Here is a 16,112-nt window from a genome sequence, read left to right on the forward strand (position 1 = left end):
AAATATATAAATCATGAGCCAAACTATTATTTTTAAAAATATGTCCGAGTTGATGAATTTAACTGAGCAATTTATTTAAAATAGAATAACCTAATTGATTTTTTGAGCTTTTCTTCCTAGGGGATATTCTTGTCAGAGTATAAGCCAACTAGGTTACTTGCAAATGGCTTCCTATATATAATGTTGCATGTTGTTATACTTGACTATAAATAGGAAGGAATATCTTTTACACTGGTAGTTCCTAACCCTCCATTTCTCTCCCTCTCTTGATTCTTAAACGAAACAAGTATTCTACTATTTTTCCAAAATGTAAGAAACTCTCCTAAGCACATGATCGAAACTTAATAATTTAAAAGGTGTGGAATGTTTTTAACTGGCTTAAAAGACATTGACAAAAAGACTGCATTACTTAAAGTTGACTTACCTGAATCCAATAGGATTTTCAGTTTTCCATATGTTCCCCAAAAATACAATTATCCTGAGTAAAGAACACATTGTCACATCTAAAGTAAAATTTTTATAGAGTCAGGGAAAAGGCAAGATGTCCCCTCTCATCACTGCTTTTCAGCATTGTCATGGAAGGCCTAGCTAATGCAATAAGACGGGAAATAAAAGTAATACAGGTTGGGAAGAAAAATATAAAGCTCTCTTTATTCATAGGTGACATGATCATCTATGTAGAAAACTTGAAAGAATCAACAACAGCAACCAAAACTCTTGAACTAATATGCAATTATAGCAAAGTTGTAGGATACGAGGTTAATATATGAAAGTCAATCACTTTTCAATGAATAAGTGGAATTTTAAATTAAAAGCACATTACCATTTACATTAACATTCCCCCAAAATGAAATACTTAGGTTTCAATCTAACTAAAGATGTATAAGACCTATATGCAAAAACTACGAAACTCTAACAAAAGAAATCAAAAAAATAATTAAACAGAGCGATTCCAAAGTTCATGGTTAGGAAGACTCAATATCATCAAGATGTCAGTTTTTCCCAGCTTGTCTGCAGAGTCAATGTAGTCTCAATCCAAATCCCAGCAAGTTTTTTTGTAGATACAGACAAACTGATTCTAAAGTTTATATAGAGAGGCAAAAGACCCAGAACACCCAACAGAGTATTGAAGGAGAAGAACAAAGCTGGAAGGCTGACACTACCCAATTCAAGGCTATTACAAAGCTACAGTAGTCAAGACAGTGTGGTATTGGTGAAAGAATAGACAGATTGATCAGTGGAATGGAATAGAGAGCCTAGAAATAGACAAACATGAATATACCAAGGACTGCTGCAAACTGGAGGCTGCAGAGGCATCTAAAGAGGGAACCTGATATTTGGCATCAGCAGACTGAGTCACTGGAGTGAGGTTTACAAGGATAGACTGCCAGTCAGGGTAGGCTAGGTTATGCTGTAGTGACAACCCCAAAGTCTTAGTGGCTTATAAGAAAAAAATATTTGTTCCTTACCCTGTGTTTCATGCAAGTTATTAGAACACCACTGCTCATCACAGACTCTCAAGGACCCATGCTAGTAAAGACTCCATCTTAATCCAATCTTACATAAGTGTTAAGACATAGGGAAGTGCACATGGCAACTCGCAGGCTGGTTCTTAAATTTTCTGCCCCGAAGTAGAACATCTCACTTGCATTCACAATTCAGTGGTCAGTGCAAGCCATATAGACACAACCAACTTCAAATGAGCAGAAAAATGCAATCTTATCATATTTTTGGAAGGAAAGAAAAGTTTGTAAATAGCACTAATAACTACCTCACAAGTGTTCTGTTTTTTGTTTTTGTTTTCTTTTTCTTCAAAATAGCCTGCAATACAGAATATTACGTGAAATTGACTGATACATAAACGTGGGCAACTAGTTACATTTTTAAAAACAGAATCTGCAGGTTGATGATGCTTGCTGGCTTCTAGTTTATCATTTTATTTTTGTCAACTAACATCTTAGTAGAAATTAGGGTAAATCTGGCAGCTTAGTAAAGGCAGTGAAAGGCCCTAGGGAAAACGGAAATGGAAGACATACAGAGGAGTTGCTTGATTGGACATAGGCAGGGCTATCAGAGATACACTGTTACGTTCCTCACAGTTTGCCTGCCCTGAATGGTTAAAATTAAAAAGACTGACAAAACCAAGTGTTGGTGAGAATGTGGAGCAACTGAACTCTCATAAATTGTTTCAACCACTTTGGAAAGCCATTTGTAAGAACCTAATAAAACTAGACATATAATTATTCTGTNCACAAGAACCTAATAAAACTAGACATATAATTATTCTGTGATTCGGCTGTTTAAATTTTAGGTATGGGAAAAGTTAAGTACAAATGCTTACCAAAGGTCATATACAACAATATTTCTAGTGGCTATATTCGTAGCCCCAAATGCAAAGATCTTGAGATGTGCATCAATAGGAGAATAGATAGAGTGTAATATTCACACAATGGAATGTCACATAGTGATAAAAAGGAGAAACTACTGACATACAATACAATAGGGATGATGAATAAATCTCAGAAATTATCTGTATTTGGGCTTTCTAGAGAAACTAGATAGATAGATAGATAGATAGATAGATAGATAGATAGATAGATAGATAGATGATAGATAGATATGAGCCGGTTATATATATATAACTGGCTCACATGGTTATGGAAACTGAGAAGTCCCATAGTCTGCAGTTGGCAAATTAGAGACCTCGAAGAGCTAATGATACAGTCCAGTCCAAGTCCAAGTCTGAATGCAGCAGAAGACTGATGTCCCAGCTCAGAGNATAGATAAAGTGTAATATTCACACAATGGAATGCCACATAGTGATAAAAAGGAGAAACTACTGACATACAATACAATAGGGATGATGAATAAATCTCAGAAATTATCTGTATTTGGGCTCTCCAGAGAAACGATAGATAGATAGATAGATAGATAGATGATAGATAGATAGATATGAGCCAGTTATATATATATATATATAACTGGCTCATATGGTTATGGAAACTGAGAAGTCCCATAGTCTGCAGTTGACAAATTAGAGACCTAGAAGAGCTAATGATACAGTCCAGTCCAAGTCCAAGTCTGAATGCAGCAGAAGACTGATGTCCCAGCTCAGAGAGGCAGAGAGAAAAAATTCCCCTTACTCTACCTTTTTTGTTCTATTCAGGCATCCAGCTGATTGGATGAGGACCAACCACATTGGGAAGGGTAATTTGCTTTTCTCCATCTACCAAATCAAATATTAATCTTATCCAGAAACACCCTCACAGACATACCTAGAATGTTTAACCAANATTCCCCTTACTCTACCTTTTTTGTTCTATTCAGGCATTCAGCTGATTGGATGAGGACCAACCACATTGGGAAGGGTAATTTGCTTTACTCCATCTACCAAATCAAATATTAATCTTATCCAGAAACACCCTCACAGACATACCTAGAATGTTTAACCAAGTATCTGGGAATCCCATGGGCCGGTTAAGTTGACACATAAAATTCACCATCACAAGTTCACTCCTTGTTAACTTGGTACCCACACACATCTCTTTAAACCGTACTTAATCTCCAAATATAGGTAACAAGGTCATAATGTCACCTAACATGATACAACTATACTACTTTCCATTGAAAATGCAACCCATTCCCCAGAAGAAGAGGTAAAGTCCTTAAGTGATGTTAACTCTTCTCTTGATATCCTGTAATTTAAATACTATGATATAAAATTAGTAATAATTAAATACCATGGTAATAACTCAATACGTCTTATAAGGCAATAGGATAGGAAGACAAAGATATTTGCTATACACATCCACGCAACATATAACACAGTAAGAAGGAATTCTCGTANCACCATCACAAGTTCACTCCTTGTTAACTTGGTACCCACACACATCTCTTTAAACCATACTTAATCTCCAAATATAGGTAACAAGGTCATAATGTCACCTAACATACAACTATACTACTTTCCATTGAAAATGCAACCCATTCCCCAGAAGAAGAGGTAAAGTCCTTAAGTGATGTTAACTCTTCTCTTGATATCCTGTAATTTAAATACTATGATATAAAATTAGTAATAATTAAATACCATGGTAATAACTCAATACGTCTTATAAGGCAATAGGATAGGAAGACAAAGATATTTGCTATACACATCCACGCAACATATAACACAGTAAGAAGGAATTCTCGTAACAATTACATTTCTTGTCTCTGTAGTGTGGTCATAGCCGACATTTATAATTGCCTTCTTCCACTACTTATTCTGTATTACTTTCACCTTTGGCAAGCACCTCAATTGGTTGTGGTTCTTTACTTAGCGGAATTATCCAAACATTCATTCCTAAAGGGTGTGGGACATTAGTAGGAATGTCTGGATTGGGTTATTTTAGTTTTCCATTGACTTTAACACAGGCATGGTAATACTAAGAGATGCTCTATGGGTTCTCCTGTATTCCAGACATCCTCTTCCTTGCCTCCCTTGTTGAGTGTCAGTCCCATTTCCCCTTGGTAGCCGGGATCGGTCACCTCAACTGATACAATAATTCCCTTTCTTTACCAGTTGATTTAAAGGCATGAAGAGTCCAAAGTGCCAGGGTGTCAGTCTCAACTTCCAGTTCATTTCAATCCTTACTTTGTCTCCTGGTATATGCATTCCTCACTCTGGTACTAAGGCTTCTAGGCCAGCAAAGCATAAGGTTGCAGGAACAAAGCAGAAATTTTGCTAATGGGTCACTGTGGGTAATGGTGAGTGGTGCCACTCCCATTTCCACCCCTTGATTCCTGGACTTGAGAATCCTGACTGTAGGGGAAACAGCAGCATATCCTGGATGCTGATTCTGAGTGTGTACAGCCTCCTGGAGAACCTTAGCCCAGCCTTGCAGGGCATTGCCTCTTATTTGGTGCTGTAACCAAATCTTCAATAGGCCACTCCATCATTTTATCAAGCCAGCTGCTTCAGAATGGTGAGGAGCATGGTAACACCAGTGGATTCCCTGAACATGGGCCCTGGTGTCATTTCTTCTGCTGTAATATGTGTTCCTTCATCAAAAGCAATGCTATGTGGAATACCATGATAGTGGATAAAGCATTCTATGAGTTCACAGATGATAGTTTCGGCAGAAGCATTACTTGCAAAGAAGGCCAATTCATACCAGAGTAAATGTCTATTCCAGTAAGAACAAAATGCTGCCTTTTCCATGATGGGTTTAATGAAATCAACCTGCCGCAAGGCCAATCCCCCTGGGGAATGGAGCCAGACGAGGTCATCCTATTCACTTGATTATTAAAACTCTCCTCTGCTGAGGTCACCCTTTGATGAGTGAGCATTCCCATAGAACACAAACAACCTTATGAGTTTTTTCCCCCATTCACGGAGGTCTATTTATGCTTCCAAATTTTCTTGTCACCGATTTTACAATCATGCTTCTTCCAAGCCCCTGACCATCCAGCCAAACCATTGACCACAGCCCATGAATCAGGATATAATTACACATCTGGCCTTTCAAACACATTTCTCCTTCTAAGCAAAGTGAACCACCAGGTGTCCTGCTCAAAGTTCTACCCACTGAGAGGATTTCTTTGACCACTGGTTTCAGGGATATCCCAGAAAGGAGCGGTAGTGCCACTGCTATCTGCTTTCATAAGGTGCATGCATATAATGCCAAACCAAACCATCTGTACCCCAAGTCTGCGTCTTTTCTTACTCTGTCAAGTGATGGTAGGGAATTCCTTATGAGTCTACAAGTGTATGATGAGAGAGAAGGCAGTGTGGCAGGAGAAGGGACCACGGACATTTGGGCCACTTTTCATGTAACCATGCCTTCAGGGCCTGCTCAGGCCCAACTGCATATATACTACTTCCATTTGACGATGGTGTGCTGCAGTGCACATCCAGCTGTATGGCTTGGAGGGTCAGATGACATCTAGTTCATGATGAGTAATTTAGGTTCCATGGTGACTGGGTGCCTATGCTCAAGTGTTTGGTCTCTACTAAGGCCCATTGCAAGCCAAGAGATATTTCTCAAAGAATAGTTTTCTGCAATGGATGGTAGGATTTTGTTCTGAAATTCTAAGGGAAATTCTGAAATTCTGAAATTCACCTGTAGGGAAGCATCCCTATCTGCCCCTGACTGTTCAAGTTCCATTGGATAAGTGGCAGAGTAGCTTTAACAGCAGCCTGGACCAATTGCAGAGCCTTCTCTTATTCTGGGCCCCACTCAAAACTAGCAGCATTTCGGGTCCCTTGGTAAATGGGCTGGAGTAACAGACCCAAATAAGGAATATGTTGCCTCTAAATTCCAGAGTCCCATTAGGTATTGTTTACTTTTGTTGTTGTTGTTGTAGGAGGGGCCAGATGAAACAAGTTATCTTTCACCTGTGAGGGGATATCTCAATATGCCCTCTACCACCGAATCACTAGAAATTTCATTGAGGCAAAAGACCCCTGAATTTTTGTTGGATTTATTTCCTATATTCTCTGATAAGCAAATGTCTTACGAATAAGTCTAGAATAGTTGCTATGTCTTGCTCACTAGGTCCAACCAGCACAGTGATCATCAATGTAATAGACCAGTGTGATATCGTATGGAAGGAAAAGGTGATAAAGGTCCTTGTGAACTAAATTATGACAGAAGTCTGGAAGGTTGATATACCCCTGAGATAGTACAATGAAGGTGTATTGCTGGCCTTGCCAACTGAAAGCAAACTGCTTCTGGTGGACCTTTTGGACAGGGATAGAGAAAAAGACATCTGTCATATTAATAGCTGCATCCCAGATATGCAGAGATGGGTTGATTTGCTCAAGCAATGAAACCACATCTAGTACAGCAGCTGCAATTGGACTCACTGCCTGGTCAAGCTTATGATAATCCACTGTCATTCTCCAAGATTCACCTGTCTTCTGCACAGGCCAAATAGGTGAGTTGAATGGGGATGTGGTGAGAATCACCACTTTTGCTTCTTTTAAGACCTTGATGGTGGCACTAATCTCTGTGATACCTCCAGAAATGGAGTGTTGCTTTTGGTTTACTGTTTTGCTAGGCAGAGGAGGCCATAGTAGCTTCAACTTGGCCTTTTCCACCATCGTAGCCTTCATTCCACAGGTCAGGGAACCAATGTGGAAACTGTGCCAGCAACCGAATATATCTTCCAATTGTGCATTCTAGAACTGGGGAATAACCATAGGACAGGCTCCGGGACCCACTGGTCCCATTGTAAGACAGACCTGAGGTGAAACTCCATGGATCACCTGATCTTTTAAGCCTCTGCTCTGACTGGTGACCCCAGTGACATTTTCGGTCTCTTGAAATTAGTTCAAAGGCAGTAGTCCCAGAAGGGTCTGATTATTTCCTTTTCCTCAATGCCCACTGGTTACACTGGTAAAACAAACCAAACAAACAAACAAACAAACAAACAAACATAGGTCCCTTTGGGGAAGACTGTGAGAAATATTAATAGCAACCATTTTTTGGTAATGTCTCAGGGTCCTTCCTCAGTGGGACTTGGTCCCCCTTTCATTCAAGGGGTTTGAGTATATAAACTGGCTTAAATCCAGGAACTGATTGAGGGACTGTGACCCTCTGTTTTTATGATTCAGATTTGACTTTTGTTTACTTGGTCCAGAACTTTTGTGCTACAAGTACAAGACATCAGAGAATGAGGGAAGGGAGTGCAACTCAATCTAATGTCTCAGAATAAAATCTGAATAGACAAATAAATAAATAAGCTAACTACTTTGCTGGCCAAATCCTAACATGTGGATTGGTCTGATTAAGCCCAACGATCTCCATTTTTACGCATCTACAAATAGTGTCTTTACACATGCACTACTTTCCAGAATAAATAAACAAATGATCTATTAATAAAAATTAAGTACTTAAAATAATGTATTATGAGCTTATAATAAATTTCATCATAATTAAGATTAGGGGCTACAGAAACATCCAATTAGAATTAGCATCCCAGCTCTGCCAATTGTTACTCTGTGCCTCACTTTCTTCTTACCAGGTCCATGCTTTGGACAAGTCATATTTAACCTCTCCATGCCTTAGTTTCCCTCCTTGTAAAATGAGCAGAATAATAATACTTACACAAAAGAACTGTTTTGAGGATTGTCTTATTATATATAAAGTGCTAGGACCATGCCTGGCACCCAAATAGTAAGCACAGCAAAGGCATTAGCTATTATTTTGTTACTAACTTCTACTTTTTAAAGAAAACTCTCTTGTGAGCTTGATAGCTGACATTTCTATCACACCTGCATAGCTCAGTTTTTTAGAAGTATTTAATTGCTTTCGCTTTTAAAAAATACTTAAAAATATCTTTTCTCTTCAATTTTGGATGAACAGAATTAGAAGAAATACATTCATAGCAACTAACCCTCAAGCTGAGGATTTCTTAGAGCAGTGTTTCTCAAACTTAATAGCACATCAGAGTCACCTCCAGGCCTTGTTAAATTGCAGGTTGCTAAGCCCATCTCCCCAGCTTCTTCTTCAAAAGGTTTAGGGTAGAGTCTGTGGTTTCACATATATAAATGTTTTCAATGTAAGCCTGATGCTACTGGTCTGGGGACCACACGTGAGAACTGTTGTCTTAGTGAATAAAATCTAATGTTTTTTGGAGAAAGAATTTTGAAAATGTATGTAGGAAATTTATTCTCTTTCTTTGTGTATATATGCATATGTGTGTATATAGTAAGTGTTTAGAAGATGTATGAAATTGTTAATGTATAATTTTCCATATAGTTAAAAAGGTAAATCTTGCCAAACAAAAATCATGTAAAAACAAATATTTAGGAAGTTTATGTAACATTGTTAATTAAGTTGCTATTATTTGGAATATTATTTTTTATTTCATAACTATGGCATTTTTCTTGCTAAGAATTCATTTTTTCAAAACAACGAGTTACCCATCCTTTTCTTGTCTGAGAGATGATTACTGCTAATTTAAGGCAAGAAGACTTATCGTGGGGCACCTGGGTGGCACATTCAAGCAACTGACTCTTGCTTTTAGCGCAGGCCATGATCTCAGGGTCCTGGGTGGGAGCCCCACAGACTCCACACTCAACACAGAGCCTCCTTAAAATTCTTTCTCCCTTTCCCTCTTCTCCCCAACTTCAAATAAGTAAATACAATCTAAAAAAAATAAAATAAAAAAGAGAGACTTCTCTCATGCTCTTTATGCCATCAACCTCAAGGTAAGTCTCTACTAAAAACTAAGCAAACAAATCTTTTCTTGCCTCTGATTTGTGTGTGTTTGTGTGTGTGTATGAGATTACTTTGATGAGATGTAGTCATTTGGCAAACTTCAAATTATGAAGTTCTTTACTGAGTTTCTCATAGGTATTAGTTGCACAGTAATAGTAAATAAAGACGGGGAAGACCAGTTAAAATAGTAATGAGCTTGAGGGCATCTGGGTGGCTCAAGTCTGTTGAGTGGCTGACTCTTGATTTCAGCTCAGGTAGTGATTTCAGGGTCATGATACGGAGCCCCGCCTTGGCTCCGAGCTCAGAACCAAGTGTGCTTGAGATACTCTCCCTCTGCCCCTCCCCCTGCTCACACTCTCCCGTTCTCTCTCTCAAAACAAATAAATAAAATAAGTCTTAAAACAAAACAAAACAAAACAGTATTGAGCTTGTATCTTGTATTTTGAGTTTTCTAAGTTGTGCATAAGTGAAAATGCAGAATAATATATACAAGATTCTTTTGTTCTTCCCTCTGTTATGAAATCATTATCCAGGGACTGACTCTGCAGTTTTATCATACGTGGTATTTTCATGAGCAATATTTAACACACTGTTTAAGAATATAGGAAGGAAATAGGATTGGCAGAGTGAAAACATGGGAGCTTCATGCAGTGGAAACACAGAATTGAACCAATAACAATTTATTCCATTTTTTCTTATCTCACTGACAATGTGGTTGTGTATTTGTTAAGCAAGCACTTCCTTAAGAGAAAGAATTGACTTTTCTCACTCTTCGTTAATGTATATAGTGTCCCAGAGCTTCTCGTTTCGTCAAATTGTGGAAAACATCTTCTAGAATTCTGCCAGGTGATGGGGTAGATAGTGTTCCGGATCGGGGGGGACACCAGTCTGTGGATATCATGTAAGACCAGAGGGTCTCCGGCTTAAAGGAGCATCTATCTGTGAAACCAATTTAACTAAAGAGTGGCTCCATTTTTGTTTCTGTGTTGGTTTCTAGAGCCATCCTGCTTTATTGTACAGCTCACAAACTGCCACACGCACAGTGTGGCACTGCTGTAGCTTTTTCAGTAAGTGCCAAGTTTACGTTCACACCCCTAAGCTTTATGGGAGTCAGTGTCTTGAGAATTATTAGCAAAACCTCTCTTCTAGTAGTGGTTTGATTTAATCTATTCTTTGCAAATTACGAATAGTATAAGTAATTAAATTCTATCATATTATTAGACGTAAGAAATGTGTAATATGATATCATTTTTGCTTCAGAAACCTAAATATGAGCTGGGCTTGATTTCCTGGCTGTCCTTTTTGTACAGAAACTGTAAGGAAACCTCCCTAAGCATTGGTAACTAATTGTAAGGGAATTGTAAGGGAAATATTACCTCCTCTCTCTTTAAGGTTTTGTTATGATTAAATAAGTATGTTTTACTATTATGATTGTTATTTATATTATTAATGCATCCCTGTCCTCAACTCTACTTAGATAGATGCCCCTACACTATAAACATTGTTTACAGCTTTCAGATGATGCATCACTGCTCTAAGTGGGAAATAAATGTCTTAGAAGAATAATGAGAAAGTAAAGTTTTATTACTTCTGGGTATTAGGCATATCTAATCTAGCATTTTCCACACTGAGCAAATGCATGCTCTTACACTACTGTTACACTACTCTTACACACATATATACTGTTGTATATATGTGACATATTTCTAGTTGGTGATATTTGATTCAAATAATTACTATAATTCTTTATGTGTGCACTTATATAAACGAGCCACATACTCTCCAATTTTGTTCCTAACATTATTTTCCCCAATATTAGTTTTCTTGAAGACTTGTTCTAAGTTGAAAATCCATAACTCAGTTAAGTTGTACATCTCAAAATACGTGACAAACTTGCTTCAGAGTACTTTAAGGATATTTAAGAACATTTATACAATCATAATTTTATAATTAGAAAACACTTTACTATCATTATATAGATAAAATATTTTACAAATAGTATTATTTTATATTATTTATTTCATTCATAAGAAAACTGAGGTTCCAAGTATTAGTTAATTAATATTCATTGACATCATGGACAGGTACGACATTCTCTTTTTATACCCAGTCTTTCATGGATACCCTGGTCCTTTCTCTCTGTTCAAGGGGACTTAAAACACTTAGGAATGTTGCATTATTCATAGGTCTGTGCATGAAGTTGTCAGAGGGGCTTATGCATGAGGGGAGCTCATCCATGGAATCCCTACCACTTCTGTGTTCGTGGTTTCTCTCTCTTCTATTTTCATATCATTTTCACTCCTGCTTTGAGTTGCTACAGTCTTCCTCATTTTGGGGAGAAAAATTTGCTAATTATATATCCCCAAATGGGCAAATATGTAGAATATGTAAAGAACTGTCAAAACTCAGCAGTGAAAGATAAACTGTTGACCTAGAATTCTATATCAAATGAAAATATGCTTCAAAAATAAAGGTGGCATTAAGATAATTTAAGGTAAAGTAGAATTTGTCACCACCACAACTGGACTACAAGAAATGCTAAGGAAAGTTTTTCAGGCTAAAGGGAAATTACAGCAGCTGAAAACTTGTGTACTCATGAGGAATGAAGTTCATGGAATTGGCAAATGGAAAGACTTTTTTTCTCTTAATTCCTTTAGATACTTATGAATGATTAAACCAAAAATTATAGCCCCAAAGGAATTTATAGCATATAAAAGAGGTACTACATGTGACAACTGTAGCAATAAGGATGCAAGTGGAGTAAATGGACCACATGTTTTCAGTGTTTCTACATTAATATGAAGTGGTATAATATTAGCTCTACTATGCTGTAAAAAGTTAAGAATATGTACTATAATCCAGGGGAAAAAAACTCACTAAAAATTATGTAAGTGATTATACCTAAATATCTAATAGGTTTATCGAAAACCAGAAATTTTCAGTATGGATTAAAAAAACAAGATCTGATTATATACTACATATAGGTATTACACTTTAAAGATACAGAGGGGTGCCTGGGTGACACACAGTCAGTTAAGCATCCAACTCTTGGTTTCAGCTCAGGTTGTGATCTCAGGATCGGGAGATCAAAACCCATGTTAGGATCCATGCTGGGTGTGGAGCCTGCTTAAGATTCCCTCTCCCTCTCCCTTTGCCCCTCCCTCTCAAATAAATAGATAAATGTTTTAAAAAATAAATTAAATAAATAAATAAAGATACAGAAACCACAAAAGATCCCGAATAGCCAAAGCAACCCTGAAAAAGAAAAGAAAAGCTGTAGGCATCACAATTCCAGACTTCAAGTTATATTGCAAAGGTGTAGTGATCAAAACAGTATGGTAGGTGCACTGTGCAAATTTTGATATGTTGTATTGTTATCATTCATTATAATTTTCCTTTTGATTTCTTCTTTTATCCATAGATTATTTAGAAATGTGTTGTTTAAATTTTCAAATATTGCCAGTGTAAAGATATTTTATTACTAATTTATAATTTAATCCAATAAATATAATAATCCAATAATATATCATAACTAAAACATATTAGTGAAATCTATAAAGCTTAAAACATAAGCATAGTATAATATCTTTGTAATTTGGGACTAAGCAAGGATTTTGTAGACAGAAATAAGAAGGTAATAACCATAAAAGTAAAAAATGATAAATTAGACCTTATGAAAAGTAAAAACTTCTGTCATCAAAAGACATTTTAAAAAATGAATAGGAGACTCAAAGAGAGAAATATTTACAAACATGTATTTGACAGAAGACTGTTATCCACAATATATTTAAAAGCCTCTTAAAACTTAATTAAAAGACAAAAAAATCAATTTAAGTAAAATATTTCAATAGATATTTGGCAAAGGAAGAGATACAAATGGCCAATAAGCACATAAAAAATGTTCAGTATTGCTTGTGACAGGAAAATGGCTATTAAAATCACGAAAAGATACCCACACATCTCATCAGAATGGTTAAAACAAAAAAAAAAAAGAATGAGTTAACTACTGACCTAACTGTTGGAGAGAATGTGGAGTAGTTGTAACTCTCATACATTATTGATGGGAATGTAATATGGTACAACCACATTGGAAAAAGCTCTGGCAATTTTTTATGAAACTAAGCATATGTTTATTTTTTGACACAGTAATTCAATTCCTAAGTATTTAAGAGAAATGAAAACATATGTCCACAAAAGCACTTGACAAAAATGTTTACAGAGCTTTATTCATAATAGCTAAAGCCTGGAAATAGCTTGGGGTTCCATGAGAGGACAATGGATCAAGAAATTGTATTATATTCATACAATGGAACACTTCACATTAATAAAAAGAATGAACTATTGGTACATACAATGGCATGGATTAATCTCAAAAATACCCTGCTGGATGAAAAAAGCTCCATACCTAGAGTACATACTGCATCGTTTCCATTTATAGAATCAATAAGGAGGCAACAGTTTTCTATGGTAAGAAAAAAAATCAGAACAGTTGTGGTGCCTGTAAAGGGTGGGGTAGGAATTTACTTGGAAGGGGCATGAGGAAGCTTTCAGCCCTGAGGCTAATGTTCGGTGCCTTGATAATGGTCTAGGTTATGCAAGTGAATATATTTGTAAGAACTCATCACATGGTACACTTAAGATTTATACATTTTACCATATGGGAATCTTACGTTTTAAGGAAAAAAAAAGGAACCCAATACAAATATCAGATAATAGTTTATCACAGGCATGCTGAAGTATCTAGTGGAAGTGTACTGGTGTTTCCAACTTACTATGAAATGCATAAAAAAATTAAGAAGCTTTGATTGATGGGTAGAGGGATAGATGGATGGGTATATGATGAAGCAACTATAGTAAAATGTTCATTGCAAAATGTAAATAATGGATATATGGGTGTTTGCTATAATGTATTTCAACTTTTCTGTATATTTGAAAATGTTTATAATTAAATATTGGGAAAAGCCAATGCATATCTCTTATTAGTTATTTGCCAAATCCATTTCACTAATCAAGTTGAACACAGTCTTCAAGATAAATTTTATCAAAGAGAAAATGCATATGAGATTTTATTTTTCTTATGATTTCCAAATTTTTAATGTTTCGCTGATAGTTATACATGCAACATTTGTTGGCATGATTATTTACTTTTCTTTGTTAAACAATGGTGATTATTATGTGATTATGGATTCAGTGATAATATATGTTAGATGTTGCTGAATGGTAGTGGTTGATTATTTTGATGGTGTCAGTATTCCCACTGAAACAGATTTTTTATTTTATTTTATTTTTTTTTTTTTTTAAAGATTTTATTTTATTTATTCGACAGAGATAGAGACAGCCAGAGAGAGAGGGAACACAAGCAGGGGGAGTGGGAGAGGAAGAAGCAGGCTCATAGCGGAGGAGCCTGATGTGGGGCCCGATCCCATAACATCGGGATCACGCCCTGAGCCGAAGGCAGACGCTTAACCGCTGTGCCACCCAGGCGCCCCTGAAACAGATTTTTTAAGTCACTGAGTGCAGAGTTGGGAAGAGATGCTCACAGTTGGTTCCTGTGAGCCCAAGCTGGCTCCAACATAACTCTGTTCTGACCTCATCAAAGTTAGAGATTGTTATGGACCAAATTATGTACCTGCAAAATTTGTAGGTTGAAGTCCTACCTCCCACCCGCATCCCCATGTAACTGTGTTTGGAGATAGGGCCTTTAGAAAAATAATTATGGTTAATGAGGTCATAAGGGTGGAGTCCTAATCCAATAGGACTGGTGTGTCCCTACAAAAAGGAAGAGATACATGAGGATCTTTTCTCTCCACATGTGCACAGAAGAAAGCCCAGGTGACGACACAGGGAGAAGGCAGTCATCTGTAAGCCAGGAAGAAAGTTCTCACCAGAAACTAACCCTGAGGATACCTTGATCTTGGAATTCTAGCCTCCAGAACTGTAAGAAAATAAGTTTCTGTTGTTTAAACCTCCCAGTCTGTGGTATTTTGTTACGGCAGCCCTAGCAGAGTAATAGAGGAATCATGCTTTATTCCCTGATAGAATGCTGTAAGATTAGTATTACTATTTCCTCTTAAATTTTTTAAGTATTCCAAGTATTTTGACTGATGAGTTTGGACACTGATCCTATCGCTTTTGAAAATTACATATTCTAATCCAAAAAATCTTTCTCTCTACAAGGAAGGTGGCCTCGATCACATTGCTTTTCAAGAGACACTGTTATTTAATAAGTGAGTGCCACGTTCCAACTGTAGTTGGAATATATCTATATCTATAGGTGGCTAGATAATTAGCAGTACTTTTTTTGTCAAATGCTTTTGAAGAAGGATTTATGCTAATAGTGATTGACTTTGTCTTATGCTAAGACATTAATCAGTGGCTCATCTTCTCTTTAGCTAAAATATTAGGTAAATCACATTGGGAAAATAAAACCCAGAGGCAGAAACTAATTGAAAACATTGCTTTTAGGTAATGAAGCACTTACACATCCATTTTGGGGATTCATTAAGTTTTATTTGGGGGAGTTTTCGCATAACTCACCAGAAAAACAAATAATTGGGATTGAAATATATAATTGCCAAAGTCATGGAATATGGCAAGGGAGGGGACTTTGGCAATTCATTTCATTTGACCAAACAGTTCATCAAAATGTTTTTAAATATTGGAGCTGCAAAGATTTAAAAAAAATGAACAAGGTAATATTCTACTACTTAAAAGTAGTTTAGTAGAGGAGAAACACCTTACATCTCTTCCAGGTGTAAGGGCAATTGACAGGAATCCATTCAAACCCTCCCCTTGGGGCGCCTGGGTGGCTCAGGTCCTAGGACTGAGCCCTGCTTTGGGCTCCCTGCTCAGCGGGAAGCCTGTTTCTCCCTCTTCCACTCCCCCTGCTGTGTTCCCTCTCTCACT

At 36.9% G+C, this 16,112-nt stretch overlaps 1 long non-coding RNA gene across 1 annotated transcript in view; it reads left to right on the plus strand.

The window, feature by feature from the left end:
- The window catches only part of LOC117802621, a 61,160-nt gene extending 45,724 nt beyond the window's left edge, over nucleotides 1-15,436 (plus strand). The window contains exon 8 of the long non-coding RNA XR_004625981.1: nucleotides 15,027-15,436. This is a non-coding gene — a long non-coding RNA (uncharacterized LOC117802621). The remainder of the gene's footprint in view (nucleotides 1-15,026) is intronic.
- The last annotated feature ends 676 nt before the right edge of the window (nucleotides 15,437-16,112 follow it).

This window comes from Ailuropoda melanoleuca, chromosome 6 (assembly GCF_002007445.2).
Source record: "Ailuropoda melanoleuca isolate Jingjing chromosome 6, ASM200744v2, whole genome shotgun sequence".
NCBI lineage: Eukaryota > Metazoa > Chordata > Mammalia > Carnivora > Ursidae > Ailuropoda > Ailuropoda melanoleuca.